We start from the raw sequence: 17487 nt of genomic DNA, 5'->3' as shown, positions 1-17487 counted from the left end.
AGTTTAGTTAGATAAAATTATTTTTATGTTTATTAAATTATTTTTAATTCGTAAACGGGTCATATCGGGTCATATCAGGTCACCACGGGTTGACCCGAAATCGACCGGTTTTCTTTTCGGGTTCATCGGGTCCAACCCGATTCTGACCCGAATTCCCGAAACCTCAACCCAAACCCATTAATTTCGTGTTAGGTTCGTGTCGTGTTTTCAGGTCGTGTCGAAAATTGCCACCCCTAGTTGCGGTGATACATTTGCGCCGACAAATTTGAGCGACGATCCGGGCTTTGATCGAGCCGTACCGTTCCTGATTTGTCTCGCGCCTTCAGATCCTCCTTCACGCTTCGACAAGAAGCAAAATATTAAGCAATCGTTCCGACGGAGCTAAATTACTACAGGATAAAGAACGAATAGGAAATTTGGATTTCGAAACAAAAAAGAGAGGGGTGCAACACGAGGACTTCCCAGGGGGTCACCCATCCTAGTACTACTCTCGCCCAAGCACGCTTAACTTCGGAGTTCTGATGGGATCCGGTGCATTAGTGCTGGTATGATCCGAAAATTTCAGGTTTACGGGGCGGCGGGTCGACCCGAAATGACCCGAAACTTAATTTTAATTTATTAATTTATCACTGTAATTTCTAATAAAATCAATTTCTCACAAAACTAATTACATAATCAAGTAATAAAAATTTAAATAAATGATTCCAAATCAAATCTAAAATAAATTAAACACCGTAAAAGTGTTTTATCCCAAGCAAAATATAAAATAAATTAAAACAATACAAAAGTGAAAAATAATATAATATATTATTTGTCCAAGTATAATAATTTCAACTTCACACAAATTAAATAAATTCGTTTAGGATTAAGTAATTAATGCCTTTGAAAAAAAGAATAACTTAGTTTAGTTAGATAAAATTATTTTTATGTTTATTAAATTATTTTTAATTCGTAAACGGGTCATATCGGGTCATATCAGGTCACCACGGGTTGACCCGAAATCGACCGGTTTTCTTTTCGGGTTCATCGGGTCCAACCCGATTCTGACCCGAATTCCCGAAACCTCAACCCAAACCCATTAATTTCGTGTTAGGTTCGTGTCGTGTTTTCAGGTCGTGTCGAAAATTGCCACCCCTAGTTGCGGTGATACATTTGCGCCGACAAATTTGAGCGACGATCCGGGCTTTGATCGAGCCGTACCGTTCCTGATTTGTCTCGCGCCTTCAGATCCTCCTTCACGCTTCGACAAGAAGCAAAATATTAAGCAATCGTTCCGACGGAGCTAAATTACTACAGGATAAAGAACGAATAGGAAATTTGGATTTCGAAACAAAAAAGAGAGGGGTGCAACACGAGGACTTCCCAGGGGGTCACCCATCCTAGTACTACTCTCGCCCAAGCACGCTTAACTTCGGAGTTCTGATGGGATCCGGTGCATTAGTGCTGGTATGATCGCACCCGCCATGTTCCTTTCGCTTTATTCTTTTAAACTACCCCGTCCTGCGAAGCAGTGTGGCTTTTCTAGACCGAAATTCATTTTAAGCGTCAATTCAAGCATTTTCCTCTTATCCTTTTATTTATTTACTTTATATTTTTTTTTGTTATTGATTTGCACCCTGTTTTTTTCCCTCATCCCGCAACTCTAAATTATCATGAAATCAATCCTTCACGCTTGCAGTTAGGGGTGGCAATTCGGGTCCAAATCAGGTTGGCGGGTCGGGTTCGGGTCAACAGACCCGCCAGAAAATCTGTTGACCCGAACCCCGACCCGCCAACCCGTGACGGGTCAGGTATGCTGACCCGAACCCGAAAATTTCAGGTTTACGGGGCGGCGGGTCGACCCGAAATGACCCGAAACTTAATTTTAATTTATTAATTTATCACTGTAATTTCTAATAAAATCAATTTCTCACAAAACTAATTACATAATCAAGTAATAAAAATTTAAATAAATGATTCCAAATCAAATCTAAAATAAATTAAACACCGTAAAAGTGTTTTATCCCAAGCAAAATATAAAATAAATTAAAACAATACAAAAGTGAAAAATAATATAATATATTATTTGTCCAAGTATAATAATTTCAACTTCACACAAATTAAATAAATTCGTTTAGGATTAAGTAATTAATGCCTTTGAAAAAAAGAATAACTTAGTTTAGTTAGATAAAATTATTTTTATGTTTATTAAATTATTTTTAATTCGTAAACGGGTCATATCGGGTCATATCAGGTCACCACGGGTTGACCCGAAATCGACCGGTTTTCTTTTCGGGTTCATCGGGTCCAACCCGATTCTGACCCGAATTCCCGAAACCTCAACCCAAACCCATTAATTTCGTGTTAGGTTCGTGTCGTGTTTTCAGGTCGTGTCGAAAATTGCCACCCCTAGTTGCGGTGATACATTTGCGCCGACAAATTTGAGCGACGATCCGGGCTTTGATCGAGCCGTACCGTTCCTGATTTGTCTCGCGCCTTCAGATCCTCCTTCACGCTTCGACAAGAAGCAAAATATTAAGCAATCGTTCCGACGGAGCTAAATTACTACAGGATAAAGAACGAATAGGAAATTTGGATTTCGAAACAAAAAAGAGAGGGGTGCAACACGAGGACTTCCCAGGGGGTCACCCATCCTAGTACTACTCTCGCCCAAGCACGCTTAACTTCGGAGTTCTGATGGGATCCGGTGCATTAGTGCTGGTATGATCGCACCCGCCATGTTCCTTTCGCTTTATTCTTTTAAACTACCCCGTCCTGCGAAGCAGTGTGGCTTTTCTAGACCGAAATTCATTTTAAGCGTCAATTCAAGCATTTTCCTCTTATCCTTTTATTTATTTACTTTATATTTTTTTTTGTTATTGATTTGCACCCTGTTTTTTTCCCTCATCCCGCAACTCTAAATTATCATGAAATCAATCCTTCACGCTTGCAGTTAGGGGTGGCAATTCGGGTCCAAATCAGGTTGGCGGGTCGGGTTCGGGTCAACAGACCCGCCAGAAAATCTGTTGACCCGAACCCCGACCCGCCAACCCGTGACGGGTCAGGTATGCTGACCCGAACCCGAAAATTTCAGGTTTACGGGGCGGCGGGTCGACCCGAAATGACCCGAAACTTAATTTTAATTTATTAATTTATCACTGTAATTTCTAATAAAATCAATTTCTCACAAAACTAATTACATAATCAAGTAATAAAAATTTAAATAAATGATTCCAAATCAAATCTAAAATAAATTAAACACCGTAAAAGTGTTTTATCCCAAGCAAAATATAAAATAAATTAAAACAATACAAAAGTGAAAAATAATATAATATATTATTTGTCCAAGTATAATAATTTCAACTTCACACAAATTAAATAAATTCGTTTAGGATTAAGTAATTAATGCCTTTGAAAAAAAGAATAACTTAGTTTAGTTAGATAAAATTATTTTTATGTTTATTAAATTATTTTTAATTCGTAAACGGGTCATATCGGGTCATATCAGGTCACCACGGGTTGACCCGAAATCGACCGGTTTTCTTTTCGGGTTCATCGGGTCCAACCCGATTCTGACCCGAATTCCCGAAACCTCAACCCAAACCCATTAATTTCGTGTTAGGTTCGTGTCGTGTTTTCAGGTCGTGTCGAAAATTGCCACCCCTAGTTGCGGTGATACATTTGCGCCGACAAATTTGAGCGACGATCCGGGCTTTGATCGAGCCGTACCGTTCCTGATTTGTCTCGCGCCTTCAGATCCTCCTTCACGCTTCGACAAGAAGCAAAATATTAAGCAATCGTTCCGACGGAGCTAAATTACTACAGGATAAAGAACGAATAGGAAATTTGGATTTCGAAACAAAAAAGAGAGGGGTGCAACACGAGGACTTCCCAGGGGGTCACCCATCCTAGTACTACTCTCGCCCAAGCACGCTTAACTTCGGAGTTCTGATGGGATCCGGTGCATTAGTGCTGGTATGATCGCACCCGCCATGTTCCTTTCGCTTTATTCTTTTAAACTACCCCGTCCTGCGAAGCAGTGTGGCTTTTCTAGACCGAAATTCATTTTAAGCGTCAATTCAAGCATTTTCCTCTTATCCTTTTATTTATTTACTTTATATTTTTTTTTGTTATTGATTTGCACCCTGTTTTTTTCCCTCATCCCGCAACTCTAAATTATCATGAAATCAATCCTTCACGCTTGCAGTTAGGGGTGGCAATTCGGGTCCAAATCAGGTTGGCGGGTCGGGTTCGGGTCAACAGACCCGCCAGAAAATCTGTTGACCCGAACCCCGACCCGCCAACCCGTGACGGGTCAGGTATGCTGACCCGAACCCGAAAATTTCAGGTTTACGGGGCGGCGGGTCGACCCGAAATGACCCGAAACTTAATTTTAATTTATTAATTTATCACTGTAATTTCTAATAAAATCAATTTCTCACAAAACTAATTACATAATCAAGTAATAAAAATTTAAATAAATGATTCCAAATCAAATCTAAAATAAATTAAACACCGTAAAAGTGTTTTATCCCAAGCAAAATATAAAATAAATTAAAACAATACAAAAGTGAAAAATAATATAATATATTATTTGTCCAAGTATAATAATTTCAACTTCACACAAATTAAATAAATTCGTTTAGGATTAAGTAATTAATGCCTTTGAAAAAAAGAATAACTTAGTTTAGTTAGATAAAATTATTTTTATGTTTATTAAATTATTTTTAATTCGTAAACGGGTCATATCGGGTCATATCAGGTCACCACGGGTTGACCCGAAATCGACCGGTTTTCTTTTCGGGTTCATCGGGTCCAACCCGATTCTGACCCGAATTCCCGAAACCTCAACCCAAACCCATTAATTTCGTGTTAGGTTCGTGTCGTGTTTTCAGGTCGTGTCGAAAATTGCCACCCCTAGTTGCGGTGATACATTTGCGCCGACAAATTTGAGCGACGATCCGGGCTTTGATCGAGCCGTACCGTTCCTGATTTGTCTCGCGCCTTCAGATCCTCCTTCACGCTTCGACAAGAAGCAAAATATTAAGCAATCGTTCCGACGGAGCTAAATTACTACAGGATAAAGAACGAATAGGAAATTTGGATTTCGAAACAAAAAAGAGAGGGGTGCAACACGAGGACTTCCCAGGGGGTCACCCATCCTAGTACTACTCTCGCCCAAGCACGCTTAACTTCGGAGTTCTGATGGGATCCGGTGCATTAGTGCTGGTATGATCGCACCCGCCATGTTCCTTTCGCTTTATTCTTTTAAACTACCCCGTCCTGCGAAGCAGTGTGGCTTTTCTAGACCGAAATTCATTTTAAGCGTCAATTCAAGCATTTTCCTCTTATCCTTTTATTTATTTACTTTATATTTTTTTTTGTTATTGATTTGCACCCTGTTTTTTTCCCTCATCCCGCAACTCTAAATTATCATGAAATCAATCCTTCACGCTTGCAGTTAGGGGTGGCAATTCGGGTCCAAATCAGGTTGGCGGGTCGGGTTCGGGTCAACAGACCCGCCAGAAAATCTGTTGACCCGAACCCCGACCCGCCAACCCGTGACGGGTCAGGTATGCTGACCCGAACCCGAAAATTTCAGGTTTACGGGGCGGCGGGTCGACCCGAAATGACCCGAAACTTAATTTTAATTTATTAATTTATCACTGTAATTTCTAATAAAATCAATTTCTCACAAAACTAATTACATAATCAAGTAATAAAAATTTAAATAAATGATTCCAAATCAAATCTAAAATAAATTAAACACCGTAAAAGTGTTTTATCCCAAGCAAAATATAAAATAAATTAAAACAATACAAAAGTGAAAAATAATATAATATATTATTTGTCCAAGTATAATAATTTCAACTTCACACAAATTAAATAAATTCGTTTAGGATTAAGTAATTAATGCCTTTGAAAAAAAGAATAACTTAGTTTAGTTAGATAAAATTATTTTTATGTTTATTAAATTATTTTTAATTCGTAAACGGGTCATATCGGGTCATATCAGGTCACCACGGGTTGACCCGAAATCGACCGGTTTTCTTTTCGGGTTCATCGGGTCCAACCCGATTCTGACCCGAATTCCCGAAACCTCAACCCAAACCCATTAATTTCGTGTTAGGTTCGTGTCGTGTTTTCAGGTCGTGTCGAAAATTGCCACCCCTAGTTGCGGTGATACATTTGCGCCGACAAATTTGAGCGACGATCCGGGCTTTGATCGAGCCGTACCGTTCCTGATTTGTCTCGCGCCTTCAGATCCTCCTTCACGCTTCGACAAGAAGCAAAATATTAAGCAATCGTTCCGACGGAGCTAAATTACTACAGGATAAAGAACGAATAGGAAATTTGGATTTCGAAACAAAAAAGAAAGGGGTGCAACACGAGGACTTCCCAGGGGGTCACCCATCCTAGTACTACTCTCGCCCAAGCACGCTTAACTTCGGAGTTCTGATGGGATCCGGTGCATTAGTGCTGGTATGATCGCACCCGCCATGTTCCTTTCGCTTTATTCTTTTAAACTACCCCGTCCTGCGAAGCAGTGTGGCTTTTCTAGACCGAAATTCATTTTAAGCGTCAATTCAAGCATTTTCCTCTTATCCTTTTATTTATTTACTTTATATTTTTTTTTGTTATTGATTTGCACCCTGTTTTTTTCCCTCATCCCGCAACTCTAAATTATCATGAAATCAATCCTTCACGCTTGCAGTTAGGGGTGGCAATTCGGGTCCAAATCAGGTTGGCGGGTCGGGTTCGGGTCAACAGACCCGCCAGAAAATCTGTTGACCCGAACCCCGACCCGCCAACCCGTGACGGGTCAGGTATGCTGACCCGAACCCGAAAATTTCTGGTTTACGGGGCGGCGGGTCGACCCGAAATGACCCGAAACTTAATTTTAATTTATTAATTTATCACTGTAATTTCTAATAAAATCAATTTCTCACAAAACTAATTACATAATCAAGTAATAAAAATTTAAATAAATGATTCCAAATCAAATCTAAAATAAATTAAACACCGTAAAAGTGTTTTATCCCAAGCAAAATATAAAATAAATTAAAACAATACAAAAGTGAAAAATAATATAATATATTATTTGTCCAAGTATAATAATTTCAACTTCACACAAATTAAATAAATTCGTTTAGGATTAAGTAATTAATGCCTTTGAAAAAAAGAATAACTTAGTTTAGTTAGATAAAATTATTTTTATGTTTATTAAATTATTTTTAATTCGTAAACGGGTCATATCGGGTCATATCAGGTCACCACGGGTTGACCCGAAATCGACCGGTTTTCTTTTCGGGTTCATCGGGTCCAACCCGATTCTGACCCGAATTCCCGAAACCTCAACCCAAACCCATTAATTTCGTGTTAGGTTCGTGTCGTGTTTTCAGGTCGTGTCGAAAATTGCCACCCCTAGTTGCGGTGATACATTTGCGCCGACAAATTTGAGCGACGATCCGGGCTTTGATCGAGCCGTACCGTTCCTGATTTGTCTCGCGCCTTCAGATCCTCCTTCACGCTTCGACAAGAAGCAAAATATTAAGCAATCGTTCCGACGGAGCTAAATTACTACAGGATAAAGAACGAATAGGAAATTTGGATTTCGAAACAAAAAAGAGAGGGATGCAACACGAGGACTTCCCAGGGGGTCACCCATCCTAGTACTACTCTCGCCCAAGCACGCTTAACTTCGGAGTTCTGATGGGATCCGGTGCATTAGTGCTGGTATGATCGCACCCGCCATGTTCCTTTCGTTTTATTCTTTTAAACTACCCCGTCCTGCGAAGCAGTGTGGCTTTTCTAGACCGAAATTCATTTTAAGCGTCAATTCAAGCATTTTCCTCTTATCCTTTTATTTATTTACTTTATATTTTTTTTTGTTATTGATTTGCACCCTGTTTTTTTCCCTCATCCCGCAACTCTAAATTATCATGAAATCAATCCTTCACGCTTGCAGTTAGGGGTGGCAATTCGGGTCCAAATCAGGTTGGCGGGTCGGGTTCGGGTCAACAGACCCGCCAGAAAATCTGTTGACCCGAACCCCGACCCGCCAACCCGTGACGGGTCAGGTATGCTGACCCGAACCCGAAAATTTCAGGTTTACGGGGCGGCGGGTCGACCCGAAATGACCCGAAACTTAATTTTAATTTATTAATTTATCACTGTAATTTCTAATAAAATCAATTTCTCACAAAACTAATTACATAATCAAGTAATAAAAATTTAAATAAATGATTCCAAATCAAATCTAAAATAAATTAAACACCGTAAAAGTGTTTTATCCCAAGCAAAATATAAAATAAATTAAAACAATACAAAAGTGAAAAATAATATAATATATTATTTGTCCAAGTATAATAATTTCAACTTCACACAAATTAAATAAATTCGTTTAGGATTAAGTAATTAATGCCTTTGAAAAAAAGAATAACTTAGTTTAGTTAGATAAAATTATTTTTATGTTTATTAAATTATTTTTAATTCGTAAACGGGTCATATCGGGTCATATCAGGTCACCACGGGTTGACCCGAAATCGACCGGTTTTCTTTTCGGGTTCATCGGGTCCAACCCGATTCTGACCCGAATTCCCGAAACCTCAACCCAAACCCATTAATTTCGTGTTAGGTTCGTGTCGTGTTTTCAGGTCGTGTCGAAAATTGCCACCCCTAGTTGCGGTGATACATTTGCGCCGACAAATTTGAGCGACGATCCGGGCTTTGATCGAGCCGTACCGTTCCTGATTTGTCTCGCGCCTTCAGATCCTCCTTCACGCTTCGACAAGAAGCAAAATATTAAGCAATCGTTCCGACGGAGCTAAATTACTACAGGATAAAGAACGAATAGGAAATTTGGATTTCGAAACAAAAAAGAGAGGGGTGCAACACGAGGACTTCCCAGGGGGTCACCCATCCTAGTACTACTCTCGCCCAAGCACGCTTAACTTCGGAGTTCTGATGGGATCCGGTGCATTAGTGCTGGTATGATCGCACCCGCCATGTTCCTTTCGCTTTATTCTTTTAAACTACCCCGTCCTGCGAAGCAGTGTGGCTTTTCTAGACCGAAATTCATTTTAAGCGTCAATTCAAGCATTTTCCTCTTATCCTTTTATTTATTTACTTTATATTTTTTTTTGTTATTGATTTGCACCCTGTTTTTTTCCCTCATCCCGCAACTCTAAATTATCATGAAATCAATCCTTCACGCTTGCAGTTAGGGGTGGCAATTCGGGTCCAAATCAGGTTGGCGGGTCGGGTTCGGGTCAACAGACCCGCCAGAAAATCTGTTGACCCGAACCCCGACCCGCCAACCCGTGACGGGTCAGGTATGCTGACCCGAACCCGAAAATTTCAGGTTTACGGGGCGGCGGGTCGACCCGAAATGACCCGAAACTTAATTTTAATTTATTAATTTATCACTGTAATTTCTAATAAAATCAATTTCTCACAAAACTAATTACATAATCAAGTAATAAAAATTTAAATAAATGATTCCAAATCAAATCTAAAATAAATTAAACACCGTAAAAGTGTTTTATCCCAAGCAAAATATAAAATAAATTAAAACAATACAAAAGTGAAAAATAATATAATATATTATTTGTCCAAGTATAATAATTTCAACTTCACACAAATTAAATAAATTCGTTTAGGATTAAGTAATTAATGCCTTTGAAAAAAAGAATAACTTAGTTTAGTTAGATAAAATTATTTTTATGTTTATTAAATTATTTTTAATTCGTAAACGGGTCATATCGGGTCATATCAGGTCACCACGGGTTGACCCGAAATCGACCGGTTTTCTTTTCGGGTTCATCGGGTCCAACCCGATTCTGACCCGAATTCCCGAAACCTCAACCCAAACCCATTAATTTCGTGTTAGGTTCGTGTCGTGTTTTCAGGTCGTGTCGAAAATTGCCACCCCTAGTTGCGGTGATACATTTGCGCCGACAAATTTGAGCGACGATCCGGGCTTTGATCGAGCCGTACCGTTCCTGATTTGTCTCGCGCCTTCAGATCCTCCTTCACGCTTCGACAAGAAGCAAAATATTAAGCAATCGTTCCGACGGAGCTAAATTACTACAGGATAAAGAACGAATAGGAAATTTGGATTTCGAAACAAAAAAGAGAGGGGTGCAACACGAGGACTTCCCAGGGGGTCACCCATCCTAGTACTACTCTCGCCCAAGCACGCTTAACTTCGGAGTTCTGATGGGATCCGGTGCATTAGTGCTGGTATGATCGCACCCGCCATGTTCCTTTCGCTTTATTCTTTTAAACTACCCCGTCCTGCGAAGCAGTGTGGCTTTTCTAGACCGAAATTCATTTTAAGCGTCAATTCAAGCATTTTCCTCTTATCCTTTTATTTATTTACTTTATATTTTTTTTTGTTATTGATTTGCACCCTGTTTTTTTCCCTCATCCCGCAACTCTAAATTATCATGAAATCAATCCTTCACGCTTGCAGTTAGGGGTGGCAATTCGGGTCCAAATCAGGTTGGCGGGTCGGGTTCGGGTCAACAGACCCGCCAGAAAATCTGTTGACCCGAACCCCGACCCGCCAACCCGTGACGGGTCAGGTATGCTGACCCGAACCCGAAAATTTCAGGTTTACGGGGCGGCGGGTCGACCCGAAATGACCCGAAACTTAATTTTAATTTATTAATTTATCACTGTAATTTCTAATAAAATCAATTTCTCACAAAACTAATTACATAATCAAGTAATAAAAATTTAAATAAATGATTCCAAATCAAATCTAAAATAAATTAAACACCGTAAAAGTGTTTTATCCCAAGCAAAATATAAAATAAATTAAAACAATACAAAAGTGAAAAATAATATAATATATTATTTGTCCAAGTATAATAATTTCAACTTCACACAAATTAAATAAATTCGTTTAGGATTAAGTAATTAATGCCTTTGAAAAAAAGAATAACTTAGTTTAGTTAGATAAAATTATTTTTATGTTTATTAAATTATTTTTAATTCGTAAACGGGTCATATCGGGTCATATCAGGTCACCACGGGTTGACCCGAAATCGACCGGTTTTCTTTTCGGGTTCATCGGGTCCAACCCGATTCTGACCCGAATTCCCGAAACCTCAACCCAAACCCATTAATTTCGTGTTAGGTTCGTGTCGTGTTTTCAGGTCGTGTCGAAAATTGCCACCCCTAGTTGCGGTGATACATTTGCGCCGACAAATTTGAGCGACGATCCGGGCTTTGATCGAGCCGTACCGTTCCTGATTTGTCTCGCGCCTTCAGATCCTCCTTCACGCTTCGACAAGAAGCAAAATATTAAGCAATCGTTCCGACGGAGCTAAATTACTACAGGATAAAGAACGAATAGGAAATTTGGATTTCGAAACAAAAAAGAGAGGGGTGCAACACGAGGACTTCCCAGGGGGTCACCCATCCTAGTACTACTCTCGCCCAAGCACGCTTAACTTCGGAGTTCTGATGGGATCCGGTGCATTAGTGCTGGTATGATCGCACCCGCCATGTTCCTTTCGCTTTATTCTTTTAAACTACCCCGTCCTGCGAAGCAGTGTGGCTTTTCTAGACCGAAATTCATTTTAAGCGTCAATTCAAGCATTTTCCTCTTATCCTTTTATTTATTTACTTTATATTTTTTTTTGTTATTGATTTGCACCCTGTTTTTTTCCCTCATCCCGCAACTCTAAATTATCATGAAATCAATCCTTCACGCTTGCAGTTAGGGGTGGCAATTCGGGTCCAAATCAGGTTGGCGGGTCGGGTTCGGGTCAACAGACCCGCCAGAAAATCTGTTGACCCGAACCCCGACCCGCCAACCCGTGACGGGTCAGGTATGCTGACCCGAACCCGAAAATTTCAGGTTTACGGGGCGGCGGGTCGACCCGAAATGACCCGAAACTTAATTTTAATTTATTAATTTATCACTGTAATTTCTAATAAAATCAATTTCTCACAAAACTAATTACATAATCAAGTAATAAAAATTTAAATAAATGATTCCAAATCAAATCTAAAATAAATTAAACACCGTAAAAGTGTTTTATCCCAAGCAAAATATAAAATAAATTAAAACAATACAAAAGTGAAAAATAATATAATATATTATTTGTCCAAGTATAATAATTTCAACTTCACACAAATTAAATAAATTCGTTTAGGATTAAGTAATTAATGCCTTTGAAAAAAAGAATAACTTAGTTTAGTTAGATAAAATTATTTTTATGTTTATTAAATTATTTTTAATTCGTAAACGGGTCATATCGGGTCATATCAGGTCACCACGGGTTGACCCGAAATCGACCGGTTTTCTTTTCGGGTTCATCGGGTCCAACCCGATTCTGACCCGAATTCCCGAAACCTCAACCCAAACCCATTAATTTCGTGTTAGGTTCGTGTCGTGTTTTCAGGTCGTGTCGAAAATTGCCACCCCTAGTTGCGGTGATACATTTGCGCCGACAAATTTGAGCGACGATCCGGGCTTTGATCGAGCCGTACCGTTCCTGATTTGTCTCGCGCCTTCAGATCCTCCTTCACGCTTCGACAAGAAGCAAAATATTAAGCAATCGTTCCGACGGAGCTAAATTACTACAGGATAAAGAACGAATAGGAAATTTGGATTTCGAAACAAAAAAGAGAGGGGTGCAACACGAGGACTTCCCAGGGGGTCACCCATCCTAGTACTACTCTCGCCCAAGCACGCTTAACTTCGGAGTTCTGATGGGATCCGGTGCATTAGTGCTGGTATGATCGCACCCGCCATGTTCCTTTCGCTTTATTCTTTTAAACTACCCCGTCCTGCGAAGCAGTGTGGCTTTTCTAGACCGAAATTCATTTTAAGCGTCAATTCAAGCATTTTCCTCTTATCCTTTTATTTATTTACTTTATATTTTTTTTTGTTATTGATTTGCACCCTGTTTTTTTCCCTCATCCCGCAACTCTAAATTATCATGAAATCAATCCTTCACGCTTGCAGTTAGGGGTGGCAATTCGGGTCCAAATCAGGTTGGCGGGTCGGGTTCGGGTCAACAGACCCGCCAGAAAATCTGTTGACCCGAACCCCGACCCGCCAACCCGTGACGGGTCAGGTATGCTGACCCGAACCCGAAAATTTCTGGTTTACGGGGCGGCGGGTCGACCCGAAATGACCCGAAACTTAATTTTAATTTATTAATTTATCACTGTAATTTCTAATAAAATCAATTTCTCACAAAACTAATTACATAATCAAGTAATAAAAATTTAAATAAATGATTCCAAATCAAATCTAAAATAAATTAAACACCGTAAAAGTGTTTTATCCCAAGCAAAATATAAAATAAATTAAAACAATACAAAAGTGAAAAATAATATAATATATTATTTGTCCAAGTATAATAATTTCAACTTCACACAAATTAAATAAATTCGTTTAGGATTAAGTAATTAATGCCTTTGAAAAAAAGAATAACTTAGTTTAGTTAGATAAAATTATTTTTATGTTTATTAAATTATTTTTAATTCGTAAACGGGTCATATCGGGTCATATCAGGTCACCACGGGTTGACCCGAAATCGACCGGTTTTCTTTTCGGGTTCATCGGGTCCAACCCGATTCTGACCCGAATTCCCGAAACCTCAACCCAAACCCATTAATTTCGTGTTAGGTTCGTGTCGTGTTTTCAGGTCGTGTCGAAAATTGCCACCCCTAGTTGCGGTGATACATTTGCGCCGACAAATTTGAGCGACGATCCGGGCTTTGATCGAGCCGTACCGTTCCTGATTTGTCTCGCGCCTTCAGATCCTCCTTCACGCTTCGACAAGAAGCAAAATATTAAGCAATCGTTCCGACGGAGCTAAATTACTACAGGATAAAGAACGAATAGGAAATTTGGATTTCGAAACAAAAAAGAGAGGGATGCAACACGAGGACTTCCCAGGGGGTCACCCATCCTAGTACTACTCTCGCCCAAGCACGCTTAACTTCGGAGTTCTGATGGGATCCGGTGCATTAGTGCTGGTATGATCGCACCCGCCATGTTCCTTTCGTTTTATTCTTTTAAACTACCCCGTCCTGCGAAGCAGTGTGGCTTTTCTAGACCGAAATTCATTTTAAGCGTCAATTCAAGCATTTTCCTCTTATCCTTTTATTTATTTACTTTATATTTTTTTTTGTTATTGATTTGCACCCTGTTTTTTTCCCTCATCCCGCAACTCTAAATTATCATGAAATCAATCCTTCACGCTTGCAGTTAGGGGTGGCAATTCGGGTCCAAATCAGGTTGGCGGGTCGGGTTCGGGTCAACAGACCCGCCAGAAAATCTGTTGACCCGAACCCCGACCCGCCAACCCGTGACGGGTCAGGTATGCTGACCCGAACCCGAAAATTTCAGGTTTACGGGGCGGCGGGTCGACCCGAAATGACCCGAAACTTAATTTTAATTTATTAATTTATCACTGTAATTTCTAATAAAATCAATTTCTCACAAAACTAATTACATAATCAAGTAATAAAAATTTAAATAAATGATTCCAAATCAAATCTAAAATAAATTAAACACCGTAAAAGTGTTTTGTCCCAAGCAAAATATAAAATAAATTAAAACAATACAAAAGTGAAAAATAATATAATATATTATTTGTCCAAGTATAATAATTTCAACTTCACACAAATTAAATAAATTCGTTTAGGATTAAGTAATTAATGCCTTTGAAAAAAAGAATAACTTAGTTTAGTTAGATAAAATTATTTTTATGTTTATTAAATTATTTTTAATTCGTAAACGGGTCATATCGGGTCATATCAGGTCACCACGGGTTGACCCGAAATCGACCGGTTTTCTTTTCGGGTTCATCGGGTCCAACCCGATTCTGACCCGAATTCCCGAAACCTCAACCCAAACCCATTAATTTCGTGTTAGGTTCGTGTCGTGTTTTCAGGTCGTGTCGAAAATTGCCACCCCTAGTTGCGGTGATACATTTGCGCCGACAAATTTGAGCGACGATCCGGGCTTTGATCGAGCCGTACCGTTCCTGATTTGTCTCGCGCCTTCAGATCCTCCTTCACGCTTCGACAAGAAGCAAAATATTAAGCAATCGTTCCGACGGAGCTAAATTACTACAGGATAAAGAACGAATAGGAAATTTGGATTTCGAAACAAAAAAGAGAGGGGTGCAACACGAGGACTTCCCAGGGGGTCACCCATCCTAGTACTACTCTCGCCCAAGCACGCTTAACTTCGGAGTTCTGATGGGATCCGGTGCATTAGTGCTGGTATGATCGCACCCGCCATGTTCCTTTCGCTTTATTCTTTTAAACTACCCCGTCCTGCGAAGCAGTGTGGCTTTTCTAGACCGAAATTCATTTTAAGCGTCAATTCAAGCATTTTCCTCTTATCCTTTTATTTATTTACTTTATATTTTTTTTTGTTATTGATTTGCACCCTGTTTTTTTCCCTCATCCCGCAACTCTAAATTATCATGAAATCAATCCTTCACGCTTGCAGTTAGGGGTGGCAATTCGGGTCCAAATCAGGTTGGCGGGTCGGGTTCGGGTCAACAGACCCGCCAGAAAATCTGTTGACCCGAACCCCGACCCGCCAACCCGTGACGGGTCAGGTATGCTGACCCGAACCCGAAAATTTCAGGTTTACGGGGCGGCGGGTCGACCCGAAATGACCCGAAACTTAATTTTAATTTATTAATTTATCACTGTAATTTCTAATAAAATCAATTTCTCACAAAACTAATTACATAATCAAGTAATAAAAATTTAAATAAATGATTCCAAATCAAATCTAAAATAAATTAAACACCGTAAAAGTGTTTTATCCCAAGCAAAATATAAAATAAATTAAAACAATACAAAAGTGAAAAATAATATAATATATTATTTGTCCAAGTATAATAATTTCAACTTCACACAAATTAAATAAATTCGTTTAGGATTAAGTAATTAATGCCTTTGAAAAAAAGAATAACTTAGTTTAGTTAGATAAAATTATTTTTATGTTTATTAAATTATTTTTAATTCGTAAACGGGTCATATCGGGTCATATCAGGTCACCACGGGTTGACCCGAAATCGACCGGTTTTCTTTTCGGGTTCATCGGGTCCAACCCGATTCTGACCCGAATTCCCGAAACCTCAACCCAAACCCATTAATTTCGTGTTAGGTTCGTGTCGTGTTTTCAGGTCGTGTCGAAAATTGCCACCCCTAGTTGCGGTGATACATTTGCGCCGACAAATTTGAGCGACGATCCGGGCTTTGATCGAGCCGTACCGTTCCTGATTTGTCTCGCGCCTTCAGATCCTCCTTCACGCTTCGACAAGAAGCAAAATATTAAGCAATCGTTCCGACGGAGCTAAATTACTACAGGATAAAGAACGAATAGGAAATTTGGATTTCGAAACAAAAAAGAGAGGGGTGCAACACGAGGACTTCCCAGGGGGTCACCCATCCTAGTACTACTCTCGCCCAAGCACGCTTAACTTCGGAGTTCTGATGGGATCCGGTGCATTAGTGCTGGTATGATCGCACCCGCCATGTTCCTTTCGCTTTATTCTTTTAAACTACCCCGTCCTGCGAAGCAGTGTGGCTTTTCTAGACCGAAATTCATTTTAAGCGTCAATTCAAGCATTTTCCTCTTATCCTTTTATTTATTTACTTTATATTTTTTTTTGTTATTGATTTGCACCCTGTTTTTTTCCCTCATCCCGCAACTCTAAATTATCATGAAATCAATCCTTCACGCTTGCAGTTAGGGGTGGCAATTCGGGTCCAAATCAGGTTGGCGGGTCGGGTTCGGGTCAACAGACCCGCCAGAAAATCTGTTGACCCGAACCCCGACCCGCCAACCCGTGACGGGTCAGGTATGCTGACCCGAACCCGAAAATTTCAGGTTTACGGGGCGGCGGGTCGACCCGAAATGACCCGAAACTTAATTTTAATTTATTAATTTATCACTGTAATTTCTAATAAAATCAATTTCTCACAAAACTAATTACATAATCAAGTAATAAAAATTTAAATAAATGATTCCAAATCAAATCTAAAATAAATTAAACACCGTAAAAGTGTTTTATCCCAAGCAAAATATAAAATAAATTAAAACAATACAAAAGTGAAAAATAATATAATATATTATTTGTCCAAGTATAATAATTTCAACTTCACACAAATTAAATAAATTCGTTTAGGATTAAGTAATTAATGCCTTTGAAAAAAAGAATAACTTAGTTTAGTTAGATAAAATTATTTTTATGTTTATTAAATTATTTTTAATTCGTAAACGGGTCATATCGGGTCATATCAGGTCACCACGGGTTGACCCGAAATCGACCGGTTTTCTTTTCGGGTTCATCGGGTCCAACCCGATTCTGACCCGAATTCCCGAAACCTCAACCCAAACCCATTAATTTCGTGTTAGGTTCGTGTCGTGTTTTCAGGTCGTGTCGAAAATTGCCACCCCTAGTTGCGGTGATACATTTGCGCCGACAAATTTGAGCGACGATCCGGGCT

General features: G+C 39.4%; 14 non-coding genes across 14 annotated transcripts; all 14 read right to left on the bottom strand.

Moving 5' to 3' along the window:
* Positions 1-440: 440 nt before the first annotated feature.
* On the bottom strand, positions 441-559 carry LOC140021904 (5S ribosomal RNA). The gene has a single exon (XR_011825886.1). It is a non-coding gene; the product is annotated as a 5S ribosomal RNA (ribosomal RNA).
* A 782-nt stretch (positions 560-1341) lies between these two features.
* Positions 1342-1460, bottom strand: LOC140029284 (5S ribosomal RNA). Its single transcript, XR_011833188.1, has one exon. It is a non-coding gene; the product is annotated as a 5S ribosomal RNA (ribosomal RNA).
* Positions 1461-2595: 1135 nt separating this feature from the next.
* LOC140029283 (5S ribosomal RNA) lies at positions 2596-2714 on the bottom strand. Its single transcript, XR_011833187.1, has one exon. It is a non-coding gene; the product is annotated as a 5S ribosomal RNA (ribosomal RNA).
* Positions 2715-3849: 1135 nt separating this feature from the next.
* Positions 3850-3968, bottom strand: LOC140029282 (5S ribosomal RNA). Its single transcript, XR_011833186.1, has one exon. It is a non-coding gene; the product is annotated as a 5S ribosomal RNA (ribosomal RNA).
* Positions 3969-5103: 1135 nt separating this feature from the next.
* LOC140029281 (5S ribosomal RNA) lies at positions 5104-5222 on the bottom strand. Its single transcript, XR_011833185.1, has one exon. It is a non-coding gene; the product is annotated as a 5S ribosomal RNA (ribosomal RNA).
* Positions 5223-6357: 1135 nt separating this feature from the next.
* Positions 6358-6476, bottom strand: LOC140029280 (5S ribosomal RNA). Its single transcript, XR_011833184.1, has one exon. It is a non-coding gene; the product is annotated as a 5S ribosomal RNA (ribosomal RNA).
* Positions 6477-7611: 1135 nt separating this feature from the next.
* LOC140030015 (5S ribosomal RNA) lies at positions 7612-7730 on the bottom strand. The gene has a single exon (XR_011833929.1). It is a non-coding gene; the product is annotated as a 5S ribosomal RNA (ribosomal RNA).
* Positions 7731-8865: 1135 nt separating this feature from the next.
* LOC140029279 (5S ribosomal RNA) lies at positions 8866-8984 on the bottom strand. Its single transcript, XR_011833183.1, has one exon. It is a non-coding gene; the product is annotated as a 5S ribosomal RNA (ribosomal RNA).
* A 1135-nt stretch (positions 8985-10119) lies between these two features.
* On the bottom strand, positions 10120-10238 carry LOC140029278 (5S ribosomal RNA). The gene has a single exon (XR_011833182.1). It is a non-coding gene; the product is annotated as a 5S ribosomal RNA (ribosomal RNA).
* A 1135-nt stretch (positions 10239-11373) lies between these two features.
* On the bottom strand, positions 11374-11492 carry LOC140029277 (5S ribosomal RNA). The gene has a single exon (XR_011833181.1). It is a non-coding gene; the product is annotated as a 5S ribosomal RNA (ribosomal RNA).
* Positions 11493-12627: 1135 nt separating this feature from the next.
* On the bottom strand, positions 12628-12746 carry LOC140029276 (5S ribosomal RNA). Its single transcript, XR_011833180.1, has one exon. It is a non-coding gene; the product is annotated as a 5S ribosomal RNA (ribosomal RNA).
* Positions 12747-13881: 1135 nt separating this feature from the next.
* LOC140030014 (5S ribosomal RNA) lies at positions 13882-14000 on the bottom strand. Its single transcript, XR_011833928.1, has one exon. It is a non-coding gene; the product is annotated as a 5S ribosomal RNA (ribosomal RNA).
* Positions 14001-15135: 1135 nt separating this feature from the next.
* Positions 15136-15254, bottom strand: LOC140029275 (5S ribosomal RNA). Its single transcript, XR_011833179.1, has one exon. It is a non-coding gene; the product is annotated as a 5S ribosomal RNA (ribosomal RNA).
* Positions 15255-16389: 1135 nt separating this feature from the next.
* LOC140029273 (5S ribosomal RNA) lies at positions 16390-16508 on the bottom strand. The gene has a single exon (XR_011833177.1). It is a non-coding gene; the product is annotated as a 5S ribosomal RNA (ribosomal RNA).
* Positions 16509-17487: the final 979 nt, after the last annotated feature.

The sequence above is a fragment of the Coffea arabica genome, chromosome 11e (genome assembly GCF_036785885.1).
Source record: "Coffea arabica cultivar ET-39 chromosome 11e, Coffea Arabica ET-39 HiFi, whole genome shotgun sequence".
NCBI lineage: Eukaryota > Viridiplantae > Streptophyta > Magnoliopsida > Gentianales > Rubiaceae > Coffea > Coffea arabica.
This window is presented reverse-complemented; position numbering and strand designations above follow the sequence as displayed.